At 33.7% G+C, this 12462-nt stretch overlaps 1 long non-coding RNA gene across 1 annotated transcript in view; it reads right to left on the minus strand.

The window, feature by feature from the left end:
• The window catches only part of LOC149065597 (uncharacterized), a 72911-nt gene that overhangs the window by 19941 nt on the left and 40508 nt on the right, over positions 1–12462 (minus strand). The gene's annotated exons all lie outside the window — the stretch shown is intronic.

The raw sequence follows: 12462 nt of genomic DNA on the forward strand, positions 1-12462 counted from the left end.
ACGTCATTTAGACTACCTAGCAAGTTTGCCACATTTTGAAAAGCAGCATCCTATTTCGTTTCTTATTTTGGCGTAGAATCTTCCTGATTGGCTCCCAAATACCACATAGTGATTGGATGTGGGGCATAGAAATCGCCAATTCTGAGCCCGATCATTTCTTTTCCGCACAACGATGATACTGGAACGAGCAGGGAATTTTTTCCCTGAATATTCTGAGGGAAAATGGACTACTTACTGACGTCACAAGCAGCGTGTGGAGGCCTTCTATCTCTAGGAGGTGGAGCCTCCGTGAAAATCAAACACGAAACAGTCGCTGCGAAATGAATAATCTAAATCATAACTCATTTCCTGTTCGGTCTAACTTCATATCAAGGGCTGGAATTGAGCATGTGTAAAAGGTGCAACCAGACCGGGCCACAATTATGCGAACCTTAACCTTTCCACTAGTCCCATCTCGACATAGGACCGCATCAGGAAAAAACGGTACTTCATTGCTAGAAACGGCCCCTTACGATAATACGAAAGCCCCTGTGAATTCGGTTTTTTTAGCAAAACTCATAAGCTGTACAAGAACAGCAAAGAGGACCTTTCTTATTGCTGGGAAGGCATTAAAAAGTGCGAATTGTATTAACAAAGTGCCGAAAAAACTTATGGACAGCAAAGGGTTAAAATGATCAGCAATAATGATCTTTAAGAAACCTCTTATTACACTTATAAAACTCAATTATTCTTTTCTGCTGTAATAAACACATACACACGCGCGCAGATCTTTTCACCTCTGAAGCAAGCCGATAATAATTAAAAGAATGACGAGGTATGCAATAAAGCTTCCATTGTTTCCACCGATAGTCATTCGACGTGCTTCCTCATAACAATCAATTATCCAACTCTGAAGACCCAATGGCCCATTTATTCGAAATCACATACAATAATTTCACGTTTGATAATTTACATGAAATTTCATGAAGGTTTTAGTTTTGTCCCTAGGACTGAGGTCCAAGTAATGTGCAGTCCATGTCGTACTCTGATATCCTCGTTCTCTATCGGTCACGTCACATGTCCTGCATCTGTCTGGAATTCGAAGTTTCGGACAAACTAAGGATGTGGTTATCCATCTATTATTTTTCCAATGGTAACTATAGTTTGAATGGCTAATCATCGCCCATACAGCATCGTCGACGGAAAATCGATAGTCACTGCTTCATGGGGAATCCTGACCGGATCCAGAAGGATATCTGAAGAACATTTCTCACTGCCAAACTACTTTACCGCACACCAACTCCGGTTATACATCGCCATACAGCGATTATTAACTAGTGGAGCTGGGTGGGAAATGAAGGTGGTGGCCCCAGATTCGGTAGATAAAGAATTTTTTTATGTTCTTTGGCTGGATTCGAACCCACGGACCTTTCAGCTGCCTTGTTTGGTAGTTTACTTATTGTGGCCTTTGTATTAGTACAACAGAATTCTGTCGAGGAGAAATGGTTTCACAAGATACTCAAGTACCTATAGTTCACGCTAGGTCTGCGGCAAAAGTGTGGGTAGTGTAACATTTCTGTTGCCTTTTTGCTGAAATAGAAACATATGAAGTGCTTATTCAGGTCGTGCGTTTCTCTTGAGCGACTATCACTATCACAATGCACAGCTTTCCTCTTAGTTTTGCAAATTTTTCTCATACGGCGAGATTACACTTTGTGACGCACTCATTGCTATTGCGATTTCAGGGGAGCACTTTTCCCCACTTTCAAGGTGTTGGATTGGTTACCCATGGTCGTACACACTGAAATGGCATCATCGTGGCATTTTGAAACTGTCATTGGCTGCAAACGTCACTATTCCTTAGAAAAATTAGCAGAAGAATCTCCATATGAAATTTTTTTTTTAACTTCATTGCAGCTTGTTTTGAATTTAACAGCTCTGACTAACTTTCTTTCATGCAGATGACAAAAAACTGCATATCACTTTATTTAATGCTTTTCTTGCGAAACTCTTCAAACGGCACGCAAAAAAACCAGTTTTTTTTTAGCAATTGTCAAGCATTAAATGCAGGCTGTCATAAATTGTTTGCACAGCGGATATCTCTGTAACCGTTGACTTTACAAACATACCTTCGATTACAAAAAGTTTTCAGATGACGTGCAGTTACTTAATATCTGGAAATTTATTTTCGGGGGGGGGGGGGCGTATACATAAGAAAATGAAGGAATTAACTTTTTATACAGTCCCCGTGTGCTCAAAAACCCAATTAGAAAGTTGTTGCCCTGTCTCTCCTGATACTAAAAAAAAATAAAAAAATTCACCTTTCTAAGTGCAATATTCACTGAGATATTCGAATTCAAAAAAAGGAGGAAAGTTGGGAAAAAACAGCGTTAAAATGCAAAAAGAAAGTTTTACCCGCATTTAATGCTGTTTTTTCCCAACTTTCCTCTGTTTTTCGATTTCGAATATCTCGGTTAATATTAAACTTTGAAACGTGGATTTTTCTTGTTGGCATCAGGAGAGATAGGGCAAAAACTTTCTAATTGGGTTTGTGAGCACACGGGGATTGTATAAAAAGTTAATTGATATATTGATTATAATTTTTGTTTATTGCATTTTGAATTGGGTTGCTATATTTTTGAAATATATGACATCCATATTTTTTTATGGGCCTCTTTTTCTCAGCCACCTCGTTGGGCATTTTGCCTGTTGTGGCGTTGTATTTGTATTTGTAATTCCTTAATTTTCTTATGTGTACGATCCCCCCCTCCCCCGAAAATAAATTTTCAGATATTTAGTAACTGCACGTCATCTGAAAACTTTTTGTAATTGAAAGTATATTTGTAAAGTCAACGGTTACAGAGATATCCGCTGTGAAAACAATTTGAGACAGCCTGTATAGAGTAAGTAGAGAGCCTGTATATATAAAATATACATACACACAGAAATTTGTTAAGTGTAGAAATAATCTGCGAAAAAATTGCAATAAAAGCAAAAATGTTTAATCTCGAAAAATTATTTCATATTTCTCACATTTGACATTTATCTTGATTGGATTGGATATAATTAATGGTAATAAAAATACAATCGACCAAAATACGGGAGAAAATAGAAGTGATAATTATTTTGGAAGACATCTCTCTAAGACAGTGTTCCTCAACCGCCGGGCCGCGGCCCGGTACCCGGCCCTAACACTAGTCACACCGGGCCGTGAGTGATTCGCAGTTTCATTTTTCCCATTAATTTCTCGTTAGTTGTGTGCATGACCTGTCGTTTCACTTATGCAAAAGATTTTTACCGGGCCGGCGACCTTACAAATTTTGAGAACCACTGCCCTATAGTAGTGTTTCTCAACCGCCGGACCCTGACATCAGTCAAACCGGGCCGTGAAAGAGGTTCACCGTTTCATTTTTACCCATTTATTACCACATTAGTCGTGTGTATGACCGGGCGTTTCACTCACACGAAGGAAATTAACCGGGCCGCGAGCTCCCAAAGGTTGAGAACCACTGCTCTAAGAGATTATCCATATCTCCTGGGGCTTTTTTATAAAGCAACAAAACGTCACTACTGAGGCGGAATAGACAAAGACAATTATTATATCCTAGTTATAAGTTTTCAATAGGATCTCGCATTTTATTCATAAGCTCATTAATTTATGCCTACGATAATCTCAGTTATTGACAAGGTGGACATATTTACTTCGAAAAATGAGCAGTTTAGATAAACAGTGGATGGCAATTAAATATCTACCCAGGTCTTGGAACGTAACAAAGGAATATGAAAAATATACAGTTTAACACTTGGACAAATTTATTGCCCAACATGCCCAGGGCATGTAGAAATTTCGACCGGGCATGTATTTTTCTCAACCACATGGCCAACGCTAGCATATAAAATATTGATTCGGGCATGCATATTATTTATATATTGTAATTAATTAGTTTATATATTATCTACTACTAGCTGTTACCCACGGCTTCGCTCGCGTAGATTTAATAAGTAATCTGAAAATCTCGGCGGTGATTCCCCCATATAATATTTGAAGGCTTCATGACCCAGTTGAGCAGTGCCACAACTAGATACTTTGTCACCCGGGGCAAGCCGGAGTTTTGGCGCCCCTTGCATGCAGAGGAAGCAGTTAAGTGGTGAATTCGGCGCCCCTTCTGGTTCAACGCCCGGGGCACCAGACCCTAGCTCCCCCCTAGGGTTGGATTTTCAGAAATCCTGTCTTTGTGGGTAACTACATTATGAAATATAATGCTGGACGAATTTCACATTTATAGCTTAAGCGCTTTCGGCTCGGTCCTGATTACCCCATGTAACCTTTGAACTGCCTTATGACCCCTCCCCCTCCAGAGGTTGAATTTAGAAAAATCACTTATTAATGGCTCTATACATTCTAAAATAAAATTACTGACAAAATTTCATATTTATAGCTTTAGCGGTTTCGGCTCGGCGTGATTTCAGTTACCTTTAAACTTCCCTTATGGGGTCGAATTTCAAAAAACTCTTTGTAAGTTAGTCTTTACGTCATGAAATAAACATACTGATCAAAATTCATAATTATAGCTTCAGCGGTTGCGGCTTGGCGTGATTTCTCTACGTTACCTTTGAACCCCCTTAGGGGTCGAATTTCAAAAAACTCATTCTTAGTGAGTCTTTACGTCATAAAATGGAACTACTGACACAAAATTTCATGTTTAGCTTGAGCGGTTTTGGCTCGGCGATGATGAATCAGTCAGTCAGTCAGGACATGCTGTTATATATATACATTAGATAGATATATCGTGTGTGTGTGTGTGTGTATTATTTGAAGTCGAGCATGTAAATTTTTGGAGATCTGCCTTTGATGGCTACTATACTTACATCATATGATTCAATTCAAAATTAAGTCAGTGGAATGCTAAAGAAAAAATTGTGATTTAAATTTTTTAAAAAAACCCATAAAAATCACGTTACCCGATAAATACGTTGATGACTCGCTTGAGTATTATATTATATATATATATATAAATTTATATATCGCACACCAGCAAAAATAACGTCACAACTCAAAAAACCTAAAATTGCAGAAAATAACGAAAATAAACTTCACTTTTTCGTTCTAGCTGTTCACTAGAACAAAACTTTTGCTGCTTAGCGGCCAGTATTGTAGTTATAGGAGTGTCAATATTACTGACTTGTAAAGAAAAAAATTGTTGTTTTGAATATGGAGTTAAAACCCAAATTCGTGAATTTTTGAGTTGTGACGTTATTCTTGTCGGTGTGCGATATGTATATAGCTCAAATAGCCAGTATTTCTCATTCTCATCTGAAAAAAAGTGATTCGATAATGTTAGAAGTAACAATAAGATTTAATAATTTGAAAGTTAAAAAATTAATTTGTTTTTATTAATTATTTTGTAAATAATAAGAATACACTGATCAATGTAACACTTGTTTTTAAAAAGGAAAATACACTGATCACGCAACACTAGTACACACACGAACGAAAAAAAATACATTGATCAAAGCAACATTTGTACTCATAAATTAAGATCTGGTGTGGAACAAAAACCTATTCGATTCCATTATTTGTCAACTGATTTTTAAAATTCAAATCGCAATGGTAAACCCATTAAAATGCGGATCTTTTACGTAGAAAAAATTTGGGAAAAAATTGTTGCATCTGATTGAAAACATGGAAAAATGGTGAAAAAAAGGTTTTTTTGAGAAATTTCTGAAATTAAAAAAGATTGATAAATTTTTTTTTTTTGGCGGGATATGCTTACGGCTCTTGCCACACATTAGTGAAGAATCCTAAAAAAAATTTGTAAAATACGATCAACGGTGTGGATTTGTATAAAGAACACACAAACATACATACTTTCAAACATTTATATATAAGATAAACTTCAACGAAAACTTTGAACGCGATCGAAACAGCCAACCAGCGCTATGATTTAGCTAATTGGTCACATATTGCTATAATTTAAAAATTTATTAAGACATTCATGCGAAGTTTTAGCTTCATTTTCAGATCATGAATATCTAATGTGATTGATTAATTTTTAATACATTACTCTTACTTATACAACATCTTATTTCACGAGTACAAAAAATGAAAAGCAACTTATAGAAAAATGCAAAATGCAAATTATCGACATTTTTATAACTCAAAATTATAAAACTTGACTACAGTATTTTGTAATGTTTGATTCATAAGTATTTTCGCGCATCCAAAACTCCAAATAAATCGATTCTAATTTCCTTTTTTTTTCAATGAAAGCAAGCGGTGCGTAGAGGCATCTCAATCTACGCTTTAATCATGAATTTTTTAGTCTCGGGATACTTAAAGATCTTCCGTGAATTGCAATTTAATTAATAATTCCATTAGCATCAGTCTCTGAGCACAGGTTTAGTCATTGAATCGAATTCCTCGCTTTGAAAAAAAAAAAAAAACTCCCTTCCATGTCTAAAGTCTTATATTTTTTTTCATTATACTTATAATCTATGTTTTCTTGTACCCGATGTCCGCGTATGATAAACGACCTTGACACCTTGAAGGAGGCCTCCTTTAAAGCCGTTGGCTTTTGGATCTTTCCTATCGAAAAATTTACCTTGGTGGGCTTCTGCATGGAAACTGATGCTATCTTGATCGAATCCTATATATTTTTTTTTTATTATACCGTATTTTTTACAGAGGATAATATATATTTTTAAAAGCTTCTTTCGATGTATGCTGAACTTTGAGAATGATGTGAGTTTCTGTTTATAACATTGCTTTATAATTAAATGCGTAGCTTTGCATATTGTGCGAAGGGGTTCTTTAAACGTTCATTACTGCAGGCAGTTTGAAGATGGAAATTGATAATTGCCTTTGCATATAAGGTGAGGTCATATTCTTTCCATTTTATGTTTTGAATTTGCTGGTAGATGCCCTAATTAGCGACAAAAACTCGTTCTTTGTTGCAGAGCATGTGTGGCTATTATTTCTCTAATTTGTTAAAATGTTTTGTTTGCATTTCTTTTTTTCAAACTATAGTTTGAACCACAAAGGAGGTAGATAGATCACAAATTTATAGGAAGTACGGGTTTTATAGAATAGTTCGGGAAATATGGAATACCGTGTTTTCTCGGCCTTCAGATATGGGCCCCCCAAGTGGAAGAGTGATAAACTACTTCAAAATGCCCCTATGGTAGCATAGAGTCGGTGTCGCTTGGTTGTAACTATCATCACGGCTGCTATATGAGAGAAAATTTGTTTTTCTAGTTCCAGAAATTTTCTCAGGCTAGTTTTTAAAGTGTTTATTAATTATTGGAGGAGAGTGTAATAATTTGAAACTAAGCACAAATATACATCACAAGTGTTGCATTTTATTGTGCTCTGCGCATTTTTTAGCGAGGGATTCTTCCCGGTTAGATGAGACGATATTTCTTCAAAGATTATTATTGTAATATACTATTGTAAATAGACTGTAACACCACATCACCATCACAGCATCAACCACAAAAAAAGATTAATTTTTTAATTTTTATCATTGTAGACTCCCTAAATATGATTTTGGAACAATTTGAATTAGTCTTCTTCATTTTGAGCCCCCTATTCCATATTACCCAACTATTCCACCCCCCCAAACCCGTTTTTTTTTCTCGACACCCTTCTTCCAGACATCACATTCATTTTAAAATACGATACACTTGTCAATGCAACGACAAGAATACAAATTTTATATTTTCAAAAATACAGATTTCAGGTTTCTATCATGTTTTAAATTGGAATAATGGAAAAAATAAAAATGGTATTCTCTTTCTATGTAGAAAGTAATACTACTTCAATACATTTATTTTATGCGTGGTTTTCGAGGCTTTGGACGTCTTCAATAAGGCCATGCATAAGCAGTACAATTCAAAATAGATTATTTCAAATGATTTTTTCGGCTCTTTCAATACTTGTCATTAACTACGAAAACAATTATCAGCTCGAAAAAAAATTGAGCATTTAAAGGGTTAAATATTTTTTTAAAATTTAAAATGTTGACTTTTGAAAGAATCTTAGACGATATTTGATATATTTTTTTTTTGGAAAACAGAGAGGATGTGTGTAACAGTTATCAGTACTTACTTGTAAAGGCCTCCAATTCAACCGTCAAAGAACTCATTTTACGAGCTCTCAAATACGCATTAAGGCAACTTTGGTTCAACTCTAACTAGATCCACAATGAACGCATTTTCTTTTTTTTTTCCATCCATACTTTAATACTTACGCGGTGTTATCTCCTCATAAACAATAGGTAAGTGCTTCAATATATTTCTTTTTCCATCCTACACCTGCCATTAAGGTGAGTGCGATTTCTTCACCTGCGTTTTGATTCGGTGAGGTAACAAGAACCTGTCATCATTTCTCTTAATGATGCCTATACATTTTTTGGAAAAAAAATTGTATCCCGGAATGGAAATAATGATTATTTTCCAAACATTCTTCAGTACAGAGTGTCAAGTTACAGAAACTCTTTTCACGAGTTTATTTCCTTTTTTTTTTGTAATCTTTTGTTATAGTGTGAATCACTGTTTGAAACAGAACAGTTTCTACAATTTTAGTAAATGTTTTAGTGGTTATGTATTACATTATATGGAAATTATAAATACGAATATTCAGTTTAAAAAATTGTTGGATTGGATTTTTCCTCGAAAAATAGTGATTAATGTAAATTTTTATAATTTCTTGATGTACACAATAAAACTATAAAATTTTGATCTGGTTTTTTATTAGTCCTCCAAATAACATCATTGCACATAATTTATTAGGCAGTTTATTAAATGAATTAAACACTTATATAAATCACGCCTTTTACCATTTTTAGCAGAAAATGTTCAATATTGAAAATAAAAAATTGTTTATCTGGAACTACTTGTCTCGAACTACTTGTGTAAAGCAAAGAACTACACAGAATACTAATGCTAGAACAGAATACACTGTCAAAGTGTAGAGCAAAGAATATTGAAATATTTATGTTTTAAGTAACATTGCATGTATGTTAATGTAAAGTATAAATAATTTTATTACCTTATTTTATCCCATAAAAGTCTCCGTAAGGTCACGAAATTTTCAACGATGTATACGGGTCTATGAACATGCTAACAGTTGTTTCACGTTGGTGTTGTTCCCTCCGCATAGGAAAATAGATTTTTAAAGAAAATAAATGCCAATATTTTTCATATTTACTTACAAACACTTACTTTAAGAACGTTAATAGCATATTTAATGCTACGTATTTTGTGGAAGTAATTTATTACAGTAGAAAATTTCAAAATTTCAATGCAGAACCAAGCATTACTTTCTCATACGAGGTTAATGAAAGAGATTTTATTCTTATTTTCATGCTAAATGTCTTCTGGTATTGATTTATCATCTTATTTAGTATTTATGTCGATTTGATACGTGAAAATTTGTTTCTTATTCATGTGAGATAATTTTTATCGTATATGTGTGATTGCTACTATTGTATTTTTTTACTATGAATCTGTGGAGATTAATTTTTTTTATGCGTTGAAAAACATCGGAATTTCTTAGTGCGGATAATGTATCGCTACGTATTCTCTCAGCTTCTTCTGAGATATTGGATAGGAACAGAAATATTTTAAAAATTAATCTGTAAGGAATAAATTTTTTAAAATTTATATTTGGCATATTTTCTACAAATACGTGATAAACAATACCATTCCTTAAGATTTCATTATTACTCCATCGTGGATTTTTCCCAAAAATTATTACGGTGCATAAAAATTATGATTTTTGATTATGTTGCTATTTTTTTCAATTCTACCAGGTATGATGAGTATGATTTAACGAAAGTTCAAATAAAATTCAAACATCAATCTCAATATCTCTAACTCGCTTTTTATATCACTGAGAGATTGAGTTGCTGATTGATTTAAAGCGTAAAATTCACCCTAAATCTGCTGTTGATGGCATAAATTGCATTAATACAATAAGAAATGAATCATACCTAAAAAGTTGAGATCATGTAAAGCTTGCATGTAGCCGTACCATGAATACGTGATTAGATAAAGGCAATTTTAGGCACAGTGTCAAGTAAGCAAAATCGAATACATATTCAGCATTTTCACTTTGAAATCCAAGATCGATTTGTTTCTTATTTACATAAATGAATACTTAAAAGGTGCATTTGCAAATTTCGATTGTATTTTCAAGCAAAAAATAATCCTTATTTCTTTTATAGAATTTCTTCTCATTTTTATTTCTTTTTGAAAAAACCGTCCTGTGTGAGTTTAATCGGCTTATTAACAACCATTTTTTACATTTTTATCTATTGTTATATTTCATTTTTTAATTACAGTATTTAAATAGATTTAAATATATATGGATAAAAATACAGTACATAAACAACATATATTGTTTTTTTCTTTGTTCTATGAGTTTTTATAGGAGTTTTATGAGTAATATTTTACATTTTCAGAAATTCTGATAATTAATGTGCTTAAATTACACTTCAATCCAATCGAGCTGATGACAGTTAAATTTTATTAATCATTTTATTAGGACTTCGTTACGCAACTTGACTATGTTTTTATGAAACGGTACTTGAATATTCAAAATATTTTTCTTAAAAAATTATGGCATGATGCAACGAAGCCAATAAATTCGAAATCTGAAATATTACGCAAAATTTCCAATGGATTTCTAATGAGAAATGCTAAACTTAATTATTTCAATGATCCGCACCCTTATACCACTTGAATGTAGAGTTATGCGTTGTGAAACCCTTAGCCTCGCAAAAAAAGTTTACTTAATTGTATAATATAGATTGTGCTAAAAAAGGGACGAAAACCATAATCGGATTATCCGTATCCGGGAATTGAAAATTGCGGTTTTGCATTTTTTCATCATAGTCATGAATTTGAATGTATTAAATAAATTTTATTTGACATATATATATATATACACACATATATATATATATATATATATATATATATATATACACGCTAGCCATTTACTGCCCAAAAGGACATTTCAGAATACTGAATTCATTAAATTACTCGCATTTTCAAAACATAGAAACTATATTCTGCATTGAACCCTACCTGAGAGACGAAAATTATTATTTGGATCCAAATATTTTTGATACAACTTAGATTCTTTTATAACATGATCTTTTTTGAAGTTGAAATTCTTAATTTTCACCCAACGGCCATTATACAACTATTGCAATACATATTTTGGACAAGACCATATGATGCTGCTAACCTGTTCTTTCTATTAGTGATATAAGATACAAATATATATATAGAAAGGCTACAACAGGCAAATTGCCGAACAAGGTGGCTGAAAAAAGATGCTAATAAAAATATAGATGTCAAATATAACTAAAATACAGTAACCCAATATAAGAGCATGTATGACGAAGAAACAACGATAAACAAAGAGCTCTTGCAAAACTTTTATAGTGTAATCCCGATCTTAGATACAGAAAATGCGGGAAAATTGAGTGTCATTGCTTTGCATCAACCTGTCGGATTTGGTATTGCTCGTGTTATTTTTTTTTATTCATTTCATTTATTTTACTTACAAATACAAATACTACGCCATAACAGGCAAAATGCCCAACGAGGTGGCTGAGAAAAAGATGCCCATAATAAATATGGATGTAATATATTTCAAAAATGCAGCAACCCAAATAAAACTGCAATTACAAACAATATATATATATACAAGATAAAATATTATACAATGCCCATTAAGAATATTATGGTTGTCTTATTCTAAGTATGGATAGCTTCTCGATTTACGGCTCGTACGAGGTCAACATGTTTATCGTATTTCTTTTTAAACGTGTCAATTGTGTTACAATTTACTACCTCCGGGGGTAAGCTATTCCATTTATTAACAACCCTATTAGAGAAAAATTCCTTGCGGCACCATAGCCTTGCATTGTCCCTCACCAATCGATACTGGTGTCCCCTTGTAAAAGCAGTCGATTGGCGGTGTACTAAAAGTTCATGGTCCATTGGTTGAAACCCACTTATTGGTTTGAAACATTTTTTCAAAAGGAATGAACCTAAGGAGACTTTTGTTTGCCTTTAAGTGGCTTACAAGGTCCCCAGATTTCGATACATCAAGCCTTGGTGGGATCATGTTGGAAAAGCACCAGGAAGCAGAATGCATAGCCAACAAATGCCATCCAAATACAATGTGATATTTATTGAATGTGGGGGGGGGGGGGGGAGAGTTTCTCAAGCAACGTTGCAGCCAACTGATATTGATAATAATACAATAAAATATAAATATATATAAGGAAACGCATACTTTTTATGCCCTGATCTAATAAGATACTGCATAAGATATACATTTTGCTATAATATATACAGGGTGATTCTAAATTCATGGGACAAATTTTAAGGGGTAATATAAGACTTCTAAACAAGCATTTTTGATCATAGAATGTGCGGTCAAATCGCAATAGCAAAGGCGGTAAG

The sequence above is a fragment of the Pholcus phalangioides genome, unplaced genomic scaffold, assembly GCF_987345545.1.
Source record: "Pholcus phalangioides strain wild (caught in Gottingen) unplaced genomic scaffold, Ppha-v1.0 ptg000039l_1, whole genome shotgun sequence".
NCBI classification, from domain to species: domain Eukaryota; kingdom Metazoa; phylum Arthropoda; class Arachnida; order Araneae; family Pholcidae; genus Pholcus; species Pholcus phalangioides.